At 43.1% G+C, this 13405-nt stretch overlaps 1 non-coding gene across 1 annotated transcript; it reads left to right on the top strand.

Moving 5' to 3' along the window:
* Window positions 1-10345: 10345 nt before the first annotated feature.
* Window positions 10346-10429, top strand: trnal-uaa (transfer RNA leucine (anticodon UAA)). Its single transcript has one exon. It is a non-coding gene; the product is annotated as a tRNA-Leu (tRNA).
* Window positions 10430-13405: the final 2976 nt, after the last annotated feature.

The following is a 13405-nucleotide window of genomic DNA, read 5'->3' as shown; positions in this document are numbered from 1 at the left end:
CTAAGCCATGTTGAATGTTCCTCCCTCATTTGGGTTCCACTTTATTGCACCCTCCTGGCATATCCTCTGCGGTTTCATTGCGTAAAAAACACATTTTTACAACAATATGTCGGGTTATTTAATGAAAACTATTGTGGCCATAATGGCAGGGGATTAGAACTAATCCACAGAGGAAGTTTGCTGATAAGTGCAGACATAAAAGCGGCCGTGTTCACAGCAACCGGTTCATCTTCTTTGTACATTTTTGGCCCAGTGGTTCATCACACGAACAGTAATCTATTCTTATGGACTAATTCCCCCAGGCTTAAGGGTATCTTTTTTTTTATTATAAACAGAAGAAGGGGAGCAGGTTTTAAATGTCAACCTTTGCACATTGTCCAGATTAAACTCAACACTAAACACACTGTGTGCATTTCTTTACACCAGCCTTTGTGTTCTGTACATTCTGTGTAACAATGATGAGTCGTATTTTCACGCGATGGAGGGTTTGTGACATCAGAAGCTAACACCCTTTTCTTGCACATTTTCTTGTCTTGCCATGAATTGCGAGTCGACTCCTGTAAAACTCAAGTGCAATTTTGTTGTCAAGTATAATATTGAATGTGATGTGCACTTGTTTTGAATTCCTGCTCAGACAGGAGGTGTGGCCGACCTGAAAACCCAATTGAGTGTGGCCCAAATAGATCCAAACTGGGTCTGAGGTTCATCCTGGTTCTGGTTCCAGGATCTCATGTGTTTTCTGTTTTATGATAGGACCTGGATAGAAGCACATTACTCGGGATCTCGTCAGCACGACCACTTGCTTTTAGCCTGGAAATCAGTTTAAAAACAAAATTAACCTAGAGCCATATGCTCCCTAATGCATTTTTACTAAGGACAATGCTAGGAATGTAAAACAGAGCTTAAGGCATTTTATTTATTTTAATTTTTTGCATCTCACTAATGTTTTTGGGCGAACATTGCCCAGAATTTCTGAGATAGAAATATTAGATCATGTGGGAAGATCACTTGCTCCGACTGAAAACTGCTTAACAGTTGGATATTGTGTTAAACTTGTTTATTTCATGAATCTGAGCTTAAGAGTTTAGGGATTTTGTAATAGACTGTTTCTACTGAGTTCTGATTGGTTTTGATTTTCTGTTTTTGGACTTTGTTTTCTTTCCCCTGCTTTTCTGCATGACCCGTTGTTTTAATTAAAATACTTTTATTTCTGTTACCTGAGTCAGTCTCCTGCATTTGGCTCCACTTCCACAACTCACTTTCACAGTTAATGTTAACTTTTTATTCATATTTGTGTACTTTGTAGAAATATTAATTCAAATCTTTGCTCCAATTCTCCAATGTCAGCCTGTAGCTAATTAACCACACAGCTCATTGTGCCATTGTTAGTTATTAAAAAACAGCAACAGAGACAGGAGGGGAACCAAAGTCAAGTGGAATTCAATATAGCAAGATAGTGGGTTTATCTCAGCAGTCGACATCTGTTGAGTCGGAGTGTCCTGTTAACATCAGCACACGTGTGCGTTCCATCTCTCTGTGATAACCACAAGCTGTGACAGTATTACTCTGCTTCTGCTGCTGTCCCAGATGATGGAGATAACAAAAACAGATAGGGTCTGAAAGACAAAGTGAGGCAACACACAACCTGTCACCCGTTCACTTTTATAATGTACTTTGGTAACACAAGAAAGAAATACACAAAAGTCATTCTGCTCTGGGCTTCAATTCTGTTCTTTCATTGCTTTGTCTTTCTAAACAGTCTGTATAGATTTCTTCGTGAGTGAGCAGTTAACTTTGTAAAGTAAGAAAGAAAACATAAAGGAAGAAGAAGGCCTTCAAGGTTTTTATTTTTATCTTATACTAAATAAAATATATATCGCTTTTCACATCTCTAGACAAAGTGCAAAGCTCCGTCTGTAACTCAATCATTAGCGTATAAGTAAACAATATGTATGGTCACACAATAATGACCATTATGCTGAGAATAGCAGAAGTATAGTTTACTTTAGTATATTAGATATTTTATTTTATAATTATAGTTTATATTAGAGGCAGGAAGCTGTGACTCAACTGCTACAACTTGTTTTCAGGATGTCTCTGCTTCCCAAAAAAAATCATATAAAACACAACCCCTCATAAAACCATATTGTCACTTTTACACTTTGTTTTTTATCGGGATCGAATAGACGCGATATAATGTTCTATTAAGGGAACTTTAGAGGTTTAGAGCCAGGCTGTTTCCCTGTTTCCATTCTGTAGGCTGACTTAAGATAACTGGCTACACAGTGTAAACACAGGAGTAGCATCAATCTCACGCAGCTCCTGGCAAAGAAGCAAACGTTTAATTCCCCAAATATCCACCTATTCCTTTAAAAAGGAATTGCTGTATTTTTCACCATGGGCCCTACGTCTATAAATGTGGTTGTGTAAATGAATGGTGCCTACAAAAATGTTTGGGATCCGTCGAGTAGATCTTTCACTAGACGGCAGGTAATTGCCAAGTAATCTTATGGGGCAACTGGGACAGTCCAAAAATTGTCCACTAAAAATAATTTTTTTCACCAATAAAATGCAAAAATGGTTACTCTGGGTTTTTACAAAGATTTCTCGTTGTAATGTCTGTTTCATGAGACTGAGTTTAGATTCTATCTGAGAGGAACTATTATGGCTGAATTCTTTTTTATCTGAGGTGGACAATGTCAATGAAGCATTTGACTTCGGTGCCCTTTGCTACTTGTTGGAGCTGCAGGACACAGGTGAAGAGCCCCTACAAGCCGAGGAGAGAGGGAGCCAGAGAGGCAAACAAGCGGAGGAGGGATAACGATTTGCTACACGGTTGCAAAGTGCTGGAAATTGGTTGTGGTGTTTCACAAACTCTCAGCAAAGACGCAGAACACAGATGTGAGCCTTTTACCGGTGAAAAGGGGATTTTAAGTGCACATTACTTGGACCATCACAGTTGCCCAATAACATCTTTGAGTAGCTGCTGTTGCCATGTGGAAGCTGATAGTGGAAAGTACTCACTGGGCTGATTTAAGTTATTGTATTAATGGTTCTGGTTCTTGTAAGATCATTTACACTCCCACATTTATAAATAGGGCCCATGTTGAAAAAAACAACAAATTCCCCTTTAACTCTTCTGTCAACATATTCTATAACTAAAAGTCTAATTTAGCTTTATAATCGAATTAATATCTCCTTATAGATTCCGTAGAGATCACGATGTGCAGCTTTTCCCAGGACATATTTCCTGAACATATTAAAAAGTGCTTTGGTCACAAAGGCTAAGTTTAACAAAACATTTATATTACAGAGACGCAGTCGTAGTTAGTCATTCGAAGCCGGAGCCGAGCCGGAACAGAAATGCTGATGAAAGCAGAGAGAGAAAATGCAGCCGGTTTCTGTAAGTACTCTGGAGAGCGACTCACACAATGCTCACCCCCCCGAAACCCAAACACTGGCTGCACTGCTGACTAATGAGAAACAAATGAATTCATTGAGATAAATTGTTCATTAGTGTTTGCCGTCGTAGTTTGCTGGGGATTTGAAAAGTTCAGTGCAATTTGTGTTTACAGAATTAATGGTTTCATCACTTTAATTCTACCAGGAGGCGTCATTATTCCTCTGCTGGAAGGTAACTGTGACAGACCCAGTCTATCACAAGTGCAGCGTCGCATCATCCTTGTCTGTTACCGCGCCGTGTGATTTAAGAGGCCAAGAGACGAGAGGCTGGAGCATATTCAAGGGATCTATTTGAAGAATATATGTTCGTTCAGGGGATGAAAATAGTCTTTCTTTAAGTTTCTGCATTACTGTGTGTGTGTGTGTGTGTGTGTTTTTTTGCGTGATGCCAAGCTATTGCACATCAAGAGGACCCACGGCTCTCAGAGGGAAGCACAGGCAGGTCACACTGTCTTGATGAACAGCAGGATGGATGACACAGGGAACTGGAACAGTGCAATCATGTGTAACATCACAACAGGCCCCCCCTCCCCACTCCCAATGGCACCTACTCAACTTCCCAGTGTGTGTCAAGCCGAGAAACTGACAGCTCATCGTTGTGGCCTTTCATCTCAGGCCCCGGATCTCTCCACAATCAACCAGCGAGGAAGAAGAAGAAGAAGAAGAAGAAGAAGAAGAAGAAGAAGAAGAAGAAGAAGAAGAAGAAGAAGAAGAAGAAGAAAAGGAACAATTGAGAGGCAGGATTGAGAATGTGAAGCCAACCTCTGAGTCTCTGTAGGTTCCTCGCTAGTTAAACATAGCCCAGCAGCCCCTCACATCCCCATTTAGACACCAGTTTGTCACTTGGGAGGAGGTCGTCCCAGTGACAGTGACGAGGAGGCCCAGACGCCAGACACACGCTGTCAGCGCTCGTTAAGGTCAGCTCGTTAGAGAATGAAATGAATAAGCCTGGCAAAGTGCGAGAGAGTAGGAGACGTCTCTCTGTCTTCCTCACGCTCCGAGGAGGGATCCGGGCGAGGGGGGGGGGGGGGGGGGGGGTGGCAGACGCATCATCAATGAGCTGTGAACCTGCGTGACACAGATGCGTTTTCTGCAGCTAATGATTCTTTACAGAGAAACGGATCAGAGCCGAGGCAGTCGTCATGTGTCACCGAGCCGTGCAGCTGCTCCCCCCCACATCCCCCCCCCCCACGTACAGCCGCCTGATCCGGGGGCTGCTGCTGATCAGAAGATGCTGGAGAGATTTGGTCGGGGTTGTGTGTGTGTGTGTGTGTGTGGGGGGGGGGGGGGCTGCTGATTGATCATATTCAGAAACATGGGCGATTGGAGATGAGAGCACACACACACCCTTGCATACAGAAATGCATTGGACACAGACAGATCTTTAAAAGTTTAAAAGTAAAGTCCTCAGCTGTCAGTCACTCAAACCTTGCAGATTTGCTTTTTTTCTTCTTCTTCTTCTTCTTCTCCCTTCTGACAGGAGGCGCACGCACCGGGAGCACGCACCACAGCACCAGAACTTTATTCTCCTCCCTTCACTTGAGGGGAAAGCAAAACTTTTACTCTCGGTGCTCTTTTATAGAGAGGACACGGAAAGTTGTGATGGCTGCCAAAAAAACAAGGAAAATCCACAAAACAAATCAAATGAGCGTTTGCTAGTTTCACTCCAGTGGTTGTGGAAAAACATCTGTTGGATTTGCCTCCGTGGTCACTGGCAAAATATCAGAGAGGAGAGGAGAGAGAATGAGGGGCAAAACATAAAAAACTAAAAGCTGTGATCTGGGAACAAGTGGTTCATGGTGATGCAGAACAAAAGTAAATGATGACAAATAAACAGAGCTCTCGTACAGGTTCTATACACGTGGGACTGACGACTCTGCACTTAGCGATTCGTCTCTTGTCAAACGAGCACTGTAGTAAAGTGGAGGGACAGGTCTCTTAATGGCTGGAATGACTGGTTGATGGGCTAAAGATTGCTACGTGTTTGTTTTTCTAGGAAATAAAACAACACTTTATGGATTCGGTCTAGGCTGAATTCAATGGACAGATTCTGGAGCAACCTCTCAATGATTTATTTCTTACACGATGGGAGCACTATATGCCCTTGGAAAAAAAAATAAAATCAATATTTCAGTGGAGCAAATGTCCCAAACAGAGTTATTAATATCTGACAGCACGGAGCGCTGTGGCCATGCAACTTGTGTCGTTTTGTTTCTTAACACCGTTTCCCAGCCGAAGAGTTTAATTGAGTGGAGGTAAAAGCATATTCACTTCCCTTCATTTGTTCCATCCTTCCTGCAGCTGAGGAGACGTGAGGGAGAGAGCACTCGATACAGAGATTCACTCTGCTTCACTCTGGCATCTGTGCAGCCATATTGAACTCTGCACACACCTAACAAAATGGGAGGATAAAAGCGATATTTGATTTATTTTTTCCCCAAATCCAAGTAGTCTCTTGTCCAATAAAGCAATTACAGTAAAAGCAGGAGGTTGGACTGCTCCTGTTTTATCTGATGGACATTTTGGACATTATAAATGCAAATTCCTGCATATGTCAGCAGCACTGAATCTGTGGATATCTGTCCAGCAGTCAAACTGACATCTGCCTCGATATTTGCCCCCGGCCACAGGACACACGTGGGTAATACTCCCCGGTTTTGGCCACAGTCACCGTTTGAACTGATGCTCGAGCTGCAGCATGTTAATCACAATGAAATCCTAATGAGGCGTCGCTGTCAAGCACCATACAGAGCATGGATGATTAAGTAGAGCAACAAGTACTATGATGAGTAATAAATGTGTCCGTTATTTCTTAATCAAAGGGGCAATCCTCCTATTTTTTACGGATGAACAGGAATTTGAGGAGCTTTCAAAAGTCTTGGACATGGAATTCAGCGGGTGTGGATCAGGTGATTGAGAAACGATCAATTTACCATTAACCGGGTCCTGGCTTTGATTTGGAGACTAAACCTTTTCAGTAGAAATGTGAAATGAGGATTTAGATAATGTGGACATACACTCAACCAGGAAGAGTCTAACTAAAATACCTTGTTAAGTTGCATTATGGGAATAGTGGGATGCTTTGTTTTGAAGCTTTTCTCATAACTCATAACTTTCTGGTTTTACTTTCCAGTCTCACTTCCAAACAATTTGGAGGTAAAATAATAAACAGCTCGAGCAGCCCTTTAATTAACTGTTAAATATTATTGATTAATTGAGGAAGTGGAAAACTGTCAATGGCAATTTGTCCCAGAGTGCAACAGGACATTTTCCGATTGTTTGACCGACAGATTTTTAAATGACAGTCATAAAACAGAGCGAGCGAACCGCATAGGCCTGATCAATAAATCGATGGATCGCCACGTTGATGGACAGAATCTGCCACCCCAGCACCGAGCGTGTCTCTCAGCAGTGTTTCCACTCCATCTCGCCTTTCTAATTCCTCCCAGCTGCCTCCGTCGGTCCGTATCCTGTTGCCCCCTTAAGAGGGATGTCTGTCGATACTCCTTCCACCGGAGCCCCGTGAGTCGGGGGAGGGAGAGGGAACAGTGATCAATTTCAGATATGGCCCGAAGCACAGGGTTTACTAACAGAAGAGATTTCATGCCCTGTTAGAGCTATCGAGTGGCCGGTGGATTAGCTCACACTCCACATTAACCCTGAAACTCGACGACAAAGGCCCCCACTTAACAGATGCCCCGCAACCTACGCGGTGTGGGCCCACTTAGGCTCCGATAGCACCGGTGGTAATTGAGACACTTCAGAGGCAAACAGTGGCATTTAGGAGACGCCTATGTTTAATGCGGGACGATCCAAACAGCGGCAGGGCAGGTGTCAGTCACCGGCACGCGGCTGAGCTCACCGTCACTCGTGTTAATTGGCTGGGGGAACGCCAGAGGTGTGAAGAGCAACATTTAAAAGAGCGTCACCTTTCTCCCGACCTTTGTTTCAGATCTCCCCGGTGACCATTCTTTGACCACACATACCACGCAGCGCTTTGGACCTATGGCTGAAGAACGAGGCACAGATCCCGGATTATAGATCCACTTAATTGGATTCCTCTGACTGAAGTAGGAACTAATTATCCGAACAGTGGGCGCACTTTAAAAACATCCGTCACAAGACGCTCGTCCCCCTGCAGAGAGAGGAGCCAGGCAGCAGGACTATTTGCATTATTAATTTGACTGCTGTGTGACAAGTCATTTCTTCCCAGATAATGAAACGCATGTAATGTGGGATGTAACACTTTTTTGGGGGGGAAATGTGATAAATAGTCCACGGCTCAAAGCGAGTTTCCAAACATTCCTCTTATTTGCAACAGCAGCACTTAACAATAACAGAGAATAATTCTTACAGTGTTTTCGGGGCCCGTCATCATCATCCATCACGGCTGTGGTACAATGAGGACTGACTGTGTGATTTGTTTGCTTTGTTTGCTGACAGCAGTTGTTTGCTGGATCTCATGTTCCACGTGGAAAATACAAGGAAAGGGGGGGAGGAGGAGAAACATTTCCAGAAACTCAACATTGTTTTCATCTCCTCTCTTCTCTGATAGCTCGCCCTCTGTTTGCAATGCACAGAGCAACCCCACAAAATGCAGTGTGATTCCAACAATGAAAAATTCAGTGTTGCTTTTGTTTTGCGTTCCCTTTTCGAATGTGTTCCACGAACTAACACCAGTGCTTCTCGAAATGTGTTTTTCGCACCGACTGAAATTCTAAATTAAGTAAAAACAAATTGGGATTTGGATTCAAGTTACATTGTTGAGGAGTTTTCTTCAAAATATGAAACTTTTCGTTATATACAACAATGAGTAATGCTGTTAATGAAACACCCGGGCGTCTGGCATCTATGTTTTCAGGTGAAACACGACAGCAATAAACCGAACCCCAAAAGTGAAGCCAAATCATATTGATCGCCCCCTGCTGGCTGGCTGGAGTATTTCCCAAAAATATGAAAATATGTGGTAAGAAAAAACAACTAGGTGAAACATCAAATTTGAGGACTGAGACTGAATCAAATTGGTAGAGTGTGTGTGTCATAACATCGCGGCTCTGCATCATGATCACTGCTTCACACGTTGCACCCCTATAAACAGACAGGACTGTGATTTTTGAGAGGCACTAAAAATTGACATGTGAATACCTTCAAACCTCAAAGCTGACAGTCAGCACCTTCACCTCATAGTTATTGTTTCATTCCAAATCCAGTGTGCAGCAGTACAGAGGCAAAACAGTGACAGATGTGTCAGGCTCATAGCACAAAGCGGGATCCAGATTCTTCTTCCTCGGTTGGTTGGGGTTTATATACTCTGTTTTACCATAGGTTGCCCAACTCTCAAGACCTATAGCATCTCTGTGTCATCTCATTGTTGCTTCCCTGCTTAAGGCACCAATTGTCCCAGGAGCTGCGAACGATTAACTCAAGAAGTGAGTGAATCTCGCGTGAAAGAACATCCCCAGTTTCTCTCAAGATCCGCATCCTGAGCCAGAGATTACAGACACTTCTGATCTGTTCTCTTAAACACAGATTTGTGTGAGAGTGTGTTTCCCTGCATGCACAATGGGATGAAATGAATGAAGCGATTAGCCCAAACCCCAAAATTCTCATTAAGCTCCCTGTGCAGAGGCGAGTGTGTGTGACACAGTGCACGAGAGCACAAATAGACTGTAGCTGCGGACAGAGTGCATGCTCACACACAGTCACACAGAAACATTTCTTTAAATCCATATTATTATGTACCTCACAATGGATAGAAAGGTATTGAACAGGTGCAGTGTGCAGAGGAAGCAGGGAGTCATTACCTGAGGCTGATTCCGGGGTGTTCTGTCTTTATTTACCCACATTGATCTGCTCGTTACAACCGTCCAGATGAACGTCTGAGGGGAAAATTGAAAGCAATCGAGTTTGACTCAACACGGCGTCAGACTCCTGTCGCGGGTTAAACAGATGCTCGTTCTACCCATAAACCACCTGTGCGGCGAATGAAAAACATCGCTCCAATCCAACCCAGTAAATAACGAGGGGCATGTTTAGGGATTCCATTACCTGCTCATCCACATTCAAGGACTTGTGGGAATCTGTGCGCTGTTTTTACGCTTCCCTCGTCTTCAGGCTGGTTTTAAGCACCAAGACGAGCAATAGCATATTTAAACATGACTATAATTCCATGTACAAACTGTGTGTCTTTTAATCACTCATTGACTTTTTAGAAATAATGATGCCTACAGTATATGTGAGAAAGTTTTGATGAAAGAAAGGAAAGAGATCACTGAATAAAGTTTCTATTTTTACAAATGGGGCATTTAACATATTTAGAAAAATAATTCACTGATTATGACTGACTGAGGATAATTACAGTAAATAAACCACTGCACCGTTACACACCAGTTTCTCTGTGGCTTCCAACCATCAACACTGGAACATTTCAGTGTATCAAAACTTGGTAAGCAAAAAAATACTGAGTGATTGTGATTTAAAAAATAATCAAATCCACATCACATCTGTGATCAGTGATGGAAAAAGTGTGAAATTCCACAACTCTAGTATTAGTACCAATACTACAATATAAATATGCTCTTTTGAAATCATTTAAAATACAGTGTAATGCCCATGTGAGTATTATATTATAATAAATTACATTATTCATAGCGATGCATGAGTGTGTGTGTGTGTGTTTGTGTGTGTGTGTGTTTTAACTACTCTTTATACAGCGAGCAGGTTTAATTCAGTGGTTCCTCACCTCTGGGTCAGGCTCCTCCACAGAGTCTCAACATAAATCTGAGGGGTCGAGAGACGATTAATGGGCCTTTTCCGTTTAGGCCTGAAACGGTAATTTAAATGAAACGGTGGAGTGGAAATCTCTCTTTGGTAGAAAGTATGTACCAGGATGGCCGAGAGGTTAAGGCGTTGGACTTAAGATCCAATGGGCAAAATGCCCTCGTGGGTTCGATCCCCACTCCTGGTATTCTCCTTTATCCTTTATGTGCTTGCTCTAGTCACATATATATATATGAATATCACACAAACAATCTTTCTCACTATACTGTGAACAAAATAAAGTAGCAATTAAATGGCACTTGAGAAGGGACGGTGTGGCCTAGGAGTTACAGTGGTCGTTTTCCAACATGAGGGTTGCCGGGTCAATCCCCAATCTTCTCCATCTGTATGCTGAAATGTCCTTGGCAAGATACTGAACCCCTAAATGGTCCCTCATAAATGTTCAGTGTATTAAAAATATAAGTCACTTTGGACCAAAGCATCAGCTAAATGACACGTAATGTAAAGTGTGGACGCCTAGAACTCAACAAGGAGCCACAACCCAACAAGCACTGAGCTCATCGTACTCTATGTTTAGCTGTTGAAAACTAAATGCAGAAAAAAAGTACATTATGCAAATGAACCTGAATGCTCACCCAGGCCCGTGTGGAGTTTGTATGTTCGACTTGCTCCGACAGTCGAAACACATGCACGTTATGTTGACTGGAGACTCTACGGCAGTGGCTCGGGAGGTAAAGAGGGTCGGCCAGGGTCAACCTGACGACCAGAGGTTTCGGCGGTTAGATCCCCGGCTACTTCAGCCAGAATTCCGAGATGTCCTCAGGCAAAATACTGAACCCCAAATTGTCTCTGCAGGCAGTGTACGAATGGTGATGGCGCTATGACCCTGTGCGTGAATACTGTGGTTTGTACTGTAAAACGATCTTATTGATACCACCACAGTCCATTTACCATTTACCAATGTTGGGTGTGGCTGTTTGTCTTGGTTTGCGACTGGTGACCTGTCCAGGATGTATCTGCCTGTACCTGACCCTCAGAGGATAAGCAGTATAACAGCTGATTGGAAATATACCTCAGAAATGTACTCGATTGACGTACTTAAGTCAATGTTACTTTCCACCACTGTGTATGTGTGAACCTTCCTTCACTAGTTGTGTGTTTTTTGTCATCAAACACACATCTGATCCCATAAATCCTCTTGATACCCCATCAAGCATCCGCTCGGTCTGTCTCACACACTTTGTGTCTCCCTCTCTCCCTCATTCCACCGCCCCCCTCCTCCCCCCTGTGTGTTTGTACAGCGCTGCTCAGTGTGGCGTGACGGAGTAAATGCCGACACCTGTTCCCCGAAGGTCACCCAAGCCCGCTTCACAATACACACACACACAGACACAGACACAAATGCACACAAAACCTTTTTTACTCGCCGGGTTCTTGGTTTTCATGTATTCCTCCTGTAAGACACTCGCGTCTCGATCCCTCACAGGGCGCGATCTCTCCTACACAGTATCATGTTGTGTTTTGAATGCCTTGACTGCTTGGCTCTATTCTCGTTGCTGCATTATTCATGTGTGCAACCTCGAGTCCTCGTGAAAAGTTGTCCTTTGCTTGAGTGTTTGTTTGCGAGGATCATTAACACATCGCTCTGCCGGGAAAGGGAAACAGCTCCCCAGGTCTTTTAACATGGGCGACCCTGCTGCCCACGCGGATGTCACACCACTGCAATTAGCGGCGAGGGGGGGGGGGGGGGGGCGACCTCGACCACTGCTCGCTGGTGGAGTTGCTGCAGAAGCCAGAACAATGTCTCTGTTTGTTTTGTTTTTTCTTGTTGTTGTATCTCATTATTTCTTGTCCACAAATACACAAAAAAGAAAAAAAAAGACTTTCATGACTATTTGTCATCATCAGAATTACCGCAGCATCACACACCCACCGGGTAATGAGAAGTGGAGGATGTGAGATTGGCAGAACGGCAGGAATGTCCCAGATTTGTTTGTTCTGTGCCGCTGACACTTTTCCCACTGTTGTTGATTTCTAATAAATAAATAATGTAGAATGGGAAGAAAAACAAGAACCCCACTGATGGAGCGTCTCATCTGTAGAGGAGCAGAGGGATCTGTGTGGAATCAGGGGGGATAATAGGAGGACTTGTAGCCGGGGAGATGTCCGCTTACGACGGGAGATGTAGTTCCGATCTTTGCAATCGCGTTACACCGGCACACAAACAGGGAGCTGGAGTGGGAAAGTTTCCGTTTGAAGCACCGACGTGAAAGTGAACCAGTTCTGCTGGTGGGAGACGGGAGGAATGAGCAGAGGGTGTGGATTGGGTTGGGAGGGCTGCTGGTAAAGAGGCCCACTCGCTGATTCTCATGAATTTAAAGAGGCTACTTTACAGGGTTACTATACATAAATGGCTCCTCAGCAGCCACAGTTTCATATCACTGCCATGTAGATTTTCCAGCTCTTTAAAAAAAAATCCATAGTGGCTCGACATCCAGCCTGCTTTCATTATCATCTCAACCACTTCCCATTATGGAATCACAGCGGCGCGGGTGATAAGATAATGGAATAAACCTTAACTGAGGTGACTCTCCACAGGGTCTGCGTTGCTCAGAGGCAAAAGTCATTGTGATAAGATGACGTCCATTCCCTCAACCCTGCAGTGAGTTCTATAAGTACGTTATGTGGATGGTTTATTTGTACATTTTGTACTGTTATTTTTCCAAGTTAAACCAGTTTAACCTTCATTTGTCCTGTTTGTTCCACTTACTGACCTTTTCAAATCAAATCTTCTATTATTTAATTGTATTTGATTTATTAGTCCATCATATAACGTTATTATAATTTAGCCTTTTTGTTTATACCCTTCTGATAGCGCAATGCAGTTATGTATGCAGAAATGATGAGTTATATGTCAACACACGGAACACAACATTTGAATTAGAATTTGTTTTTTAACCTGAGAGATTTGTATTTTTGTGATTTTCTCTGTTCTCCTTCCACTGATTTTTATGTTAAGTTTACCTCACAAACCATGAAATCATAAACTGTGTCACGACATTTAATGTCTGAAATCATTCTTGGACGTCTCACTTATTGCCAACAAAGCCAGCCGTACCTATTTAACAGTTAAAGACACACATGGGTCAAAAGTGCTTATTCA

This window comes from Platichthys flesus, chromosome 7, assembly GCF_949316205.1.
Source record: "Platichthys flesus chromosome 7, fPlaFle2.1, whole genome shotgun sequence".
In the NCBI taxonomy this organism is placed as follows: domain Eukaryota; kingdom Metazoa; phylum Chordata; class Actinopteri; order Pleuronectiformes; family Pleuronectidae; genus Platichthys; species Platichthys flesus.
The sequence above is the reverse complement of the archived record's forward strand: the minus strand, read 5'-3'. Positions and strand labels throughout refer to the sequence as shown.